Raw genomic sequence first — 5,637 nt, 5'->3', positions numbered from 1 at the left:
AGGTTTTTAAAAGGTATAGCTTTTTGATCCTTATAACAAATTATTAGGAACAATAATACAAACAGTGCGAGCATAAAATATCATCGACGGAATATTATTGATAATCCACTAAACCAAATTCCATTGTGCATGAGTCCAAATGGGAAATACAACAAACTCCGGTAATATTTGGATTATTTTATGTAGTCAGAGAGAGGGAGCAACATCACAACGGTCGACACCAGAGTGAGTGAGTTAATATGTAAACTCACACTGGCAACATGTCAGACATATCGTGACTATGAACAAATTCCAGTTGAATAATAATTCACGGTAAATCATAAAAACTCTGTCGGTGAAGGACAGCAGAATAACAAGAATATCACAGATATAATTGATAAACCTTAACTATGAAAGACAATACAATAATATAAAAACGGTGGACACAAGGCACTGGTTTCACACACTGCACTCTTGTGAGGAATAATGAGAGAAACATTTTGGTGAACATTGCTTTTAACAACACTGGCAGAGCTCATTTCTTTAATTAAAAGGAACATTTTGATAAACACTGCATATAACAAAACTGGCATAGCTTGGTTCTTTTGAAAATAGGAACATTTTGATGAACATTGCTTTAACAACACTGGCATAGCTCGTGCTTCCAGTGAATAAGACACATCTGCCGCAGTTGAAGCAAAGTGTGTTGCTACTTCGTGAAAAATGAAATGCACAGATGTCTATATTGATTAAATAAGTAATCGAGTGTTACCCTCAAGGTACTGTATAATAGGAATTGCAACACATAGAAAGTAGATGCAGCATATAAACATATTTATTAGTCAGCTGAAACTTAACGTCGAACACAGCCCCACTTAACTGACAAAGACCTGAAAGTTACAAATGATCGCTTGAAGTGTTATACTTAATCAGTGAAAAAAGAGTGAAGCCTGATGTAGGCTATAAAAGAAGCAACGTATCTATCATCAGCCACCGGGGAACATTAGCTGAAAGCTGGTAAGTGATCTCAATTATATCTGTATAGTAATATTCGTAATGCGGATAGTGTTCAGTGACGCACGAGGTAAGCGAGAACTGGCGGATCTCACTAGCTGCAATTTGACAGTCTCTGCCAATTTGATGAAAGCCTATTAAACGCCCTGTCACACCGGATGACGCATTTTATCGATAATATATAGTGATGATATAGAAATCACGTACAAAGGGATCTGCGGTTGATTAAGTTTCTAGAAGGATTCATACATGTTTCAAACTTACAGTTTAACCATATTCAAAATACGGTGTTGTCAAATTATTTGACTGTGATTTTATCATGTTTTATGAAATCATAAGAAAATCAAAACCAGATTATTTGTATTTTATCTTAATGAAGAAATGGCCGACAATACCCTTTCCATATCCATAAGAAAGGTCTGATTATACAATTCCAATCATATCATGAGACTGTGTTTTAAAATGACACCTAAACACTGAAGACATGGAACCCGGCCCCAGTAGTAGCACTGTCATAAATATACGGAACGACATTTCCATTGTTCATCTGAAACAAATAGGTAATGTATGGAACAGGTTAATATAACGTTTTACATTGGACATGAGTTTTATCACTAATACGTTACAATTAATGGCCTCCACGTGTCTACATGCGTTAAAATTAATGGCCTCCACGTGTCTACATGCGTTAAAATTAATGGCCTCCACGTGTCTACATGCGTTAAAATTAATGGCCTCCACGTGTCTACATGCGTTAATATTAATGACCTCCACGTGTCTACATACGTTAAAATTAATAGCATCCGCGTGTCTGCATGCGTTAAAAATAATGGCCTCCACGTGTCTACCATACAACTTTCTGAAAGATTCACTGAAGCCTGGAATGTTGTTGACCTGTTCAAAGACCTTCCTTTGACGCTCTAAAATCTCTAAACGCCCCTGGTCTTGTGGTTGAGGGTGACCTTGATCTAACTGCAGTTATGGAGTTTCGGGCATTCACACACGCACGCACGCACGCAAGAGTATGTGTAAGATAGTCAGGTATTAATTACTACTATTAAGTAATACGTCCGGGATAAAACGTTCTATGTACATGCATTACGTAGTAGATATTACGTACTCATTCCTACATAGGAGACACACGGTATTTTGAAAGGGTGTGTGGGACTGACCCATGTAAATACCATATTGTATACCGGGAAATTTTCGAAGTATCTAATTTTCGATGTTTTCGAGGTTAGTAACGCAACCTCGACAATATTAGCCCATGAATTTTTCCGAACCTCAAACCTTTGGGTTAGATTTCCTATCGATAAGCATTTCAACTGCTGGCAAACAGTGACTTCACCTCATGCGTATTAACTCTGTAATGCCTGTTCACAACTAATTCAAACGTTCAGCGACTCTCGGCGGCCTGGATAAATAAAACAACAGAAATGCGGTGTCGAGACTATTTAACTGTAACTATTGGTCCAGAATAGCATACATTATCATCAAAATCGAGTAATTCCATCAGTGTCTTACATGAGACGTGGACCAACTGTCAATACACTTGATATCACTCTCTGACCAAACACACTGCATCGGCGATTGTTATTTTTTAAGAAAACAATAGCGTACCGACAGAGTGTTTCATGGGTCATTAATCACAACAAAGGATCTAATGTTTGTTTTCATTACTAGTATTGTTGCAATAGACTGATATACCCAAAGTCATATACAGTCAGACGGCGGTTATCACTGAATACTCAGTGAGTATTGGTCCGGTAAGTGATGTTACTGTCCGCTTTCGTCTAACATCGAAATTAAATTTGTCTAACCTCAGAATTTTAATCACCTCGAAAGCTCTTGGGGTTTTAAACCTGGAAATGTTAGTACTTTGAAAATGTCCCGGTATACGATATTTCCTGAGACGCAGCTGAAACAAATACGCAATATACAAGTGTCTTACAGCCCTGTACACCTTTTAAAAACACCATGTGACGAATGTATTACCTTTAAGATATTTTAATTTAAAGTATCTTTTACCAACAACATTCAATCGTCCGCAGAACGAGATGCAAAACATTTCGCCACGACTTTTTAATGAACGGTCATAAGGGAGATAACCCAGGATTGCTTACTTTATGATAAAAATAATCGAAGATGAGGTTTCGTTAAACGACAAGGGAAATATCGAAATATTTCATTTTGTGGATGTATTTATTGGCACAAACAAATAAAAAATATACCCACAATTGCATTAGTCTGTTTATACATTTACTTGTATACGCCAACTGTAGCGATCAGTCAAAAGTGAACGTACTCTGTCCCACTGCAGCACAGTCATACACAAAGGCAAAATGGCAACGTATGTTAAATCAATTATACATGGTACAGTTTTTGAAATCTTGATGAAAAGAGCAAACTCGATTGTGTCTAAAAAGTTGGGAAATGTAAACACTGCGCCTTCTGGGATATTATTCGACATGAAGAGAAAGTAGTTAGCTGGAAATGTAATGTCCATACCCTTGTCACGAGGCCGTTTTTGTCATTGAGGCGTAAACTCTGGAGATCCTTGAAGAACCGGGTTATTGACCATCAGTAGCCCATGCTTGTCGTAAGAGGCGTCTATGCTTGTCGTAAGAGGCGACTAATGGGATGGGGTGTTCAGGCTCGCTGACTTGGTTGACACATGTCATAGTTTTCCAATTGCGCAGATCGATGCCCATGCAGCTGATCATTGGAGACTCGATTATTTTACAGACTGCCGCTGTATAGCGTGAATATTTCTGAGTCCGGTGTAAAACTATTGTAACTCATTCACTCACTCAAACTGGGAAATTCCCTCACAAAATGTCGGTGTTTTGAAAGGGTGTTTGGAACTGACCCGTGTAAATACCATATTGTATACCGGGAAATTTTCGAAGTATCTAATTTTCGAGGGTTTGGAGGTTAGTAACGCTCACTTACATCTTTGTTTCAGATAACTTCAGGATGAAGAGCATGTTAGTTTTTGTGCTGGCGTTTGTGGTGCTGTGTGTTGCTCAGACCACCTACCCACCCCAAGGCTACCCCTACCCCAGACTGTACGGGTACCCATACCCCCGATATTACCCAGGGGAATATCCCCACTATTACCCTCGGCATTTCCCCTACCCTTTTCAACGTGACGTTAAGGTCATCGTGAATACAGATCAACACATGGTCAACAACAACAACAGACCAGGTGGACAGCAATCACGTGGCATTCAGGGTGCTGACGTATATATTTTGAATCACCCCCAAACCAAGTCAAAAACCGTCATATCCAAGGTATGTGATGCACTGTATATGGAAACGGTAAAGAGCAAACTGTTGAATCTGCGAAAGCACAATCGTAGACGTTACAGACGTCTTAACCAAGGCCATTAAGAAACGGTGTCAGTGTGTGCCTATCGGTTTTCCAAAGTCTTATGGGGACTGAGTCTCGAAACGTACATCCTGGCACAAATTACATTAAACCCTTTAGACATATTTCAAGGTCAAATTTCATTACATTTTTGTTTTCATCATGAACTATTGTATTTTTTCAAAAGGTAAACAGTTGAGTAATAATTGTTCTGAATAAGCAAAGAAAAGAATAGCATTAAAGTCGTTCTTTTATTGGTTCACCGTACTGTAAACAACATATGAATGGCATGGATAGAGATCGTCCCACTGTACGGATGAGCCATCAGTCTAGAGGCACTGATGGGAAAACCTCGATTCGCGCCAGGGAATGCAAAGTATGGCGGACATGAGCCAACCGTGATCCCTCGCTTTTAAGAAGTTATATGTATCGCATAAAACATAGCTGGAAAACTACTAACAGGAACTTGTTTGATGTCTAGCGCGCTTAATGTCTTATTTCTGTAGTTATCTATCAACAATGACTTGACATCACACTCGCGTCAAATTATAGTTATGCCAATGGCCACTTTTAGTCTGCATTAATGATTCTTTGATATGCCAGAATGACAAAATGACGACATTACATTTTCTTAAAAATATATATGGACATTTGTTATTACAATTTCGAGAGCAACTTTTTATTATGTTTCAGAATTAGTGAAGAGGAACGATGCAACAAAACCTCGGGTGCGTGACACAATAAACCATCGTGACTTTAAATCAGCTTTGTGTTTCATTTTCAAATTGCAATGGACAGTAAGAAAACATAAGACTTTTGCTGTTTGAAATGCCCAGCATAACATCCATTGCAACACAGAGGTTGTCTATCCATAATATAATCAACATACCATATGCTCATCTTACGAGCTTCCAAATCCCCCCCAAAGAAGTTGATTGGATGAATCACCCATGGAGACAATTTCATGATGTTTTTACTGAAGAAAAGAAGTGATATATATGACTTTTTTGTTTGTTTAACGAATTGTAATAGTCATTCTGCAGATAATAGAGCCTGAACCAGATAGCCCAGGCATCGATATCACGAGCATCAATATACACACTTAGGATAAGACGACACGCATGAACCCAGCGTGACCACCTCACCACGACAGTCTTAAGTAGCAGGGAGCCATTGCTGGGATACCAACGGAATGGTTCACGTGTCGCTGACTGTAATGTAATGCAATGTAAATTATCATGGTGATATCTCAGATTCAGTTGGACATTGGGTGT

The 5,637-nt window shown here is 38.7% G+C and overlaps 1 long non-coding RNA gene across 1 annotated transcript; it reads left to right on the top strand.

Annotated features, from left to right (window-relative positions):
- Nucleotides 1–924: 924 nt before the first annotated feature.
- Nucleotides 925–5,124, top strand: LOC137272458 (uncharacterized). The gene is made up of 3 exons (XR_010956095.1): nt 925–996; nt 3,959–4,287; nt 5,057–5,124. It is a non-coding gene; the product is annotated as an uncharacterized lncRNA (long non-coding RNA).
- The last annotated feature ends 513 nt before the right edge of the window (nt 5,125–5,637 follow it).

The sequence above is a fragment of the Haliotis asinina genome, chromosome 2, assembly GCF_037392515.1.
Source record: "Haliotis asinina isolate JCU_RB_2024 chromosome 2, JCU_Hal_asi_v2, whole genome shotgun sequence".
In the NCBI taxonomy this organism is placed as follows: domain Eukaryota; kingdom Metazoa; phylum Mollusca; class Gastropoda; order Lepetellida; family Haliotidae; genus Haliotis; species Haliotis asinina.
This window is presented reverse-complemented; position numbering and strand designations above follow the sequence as displayed.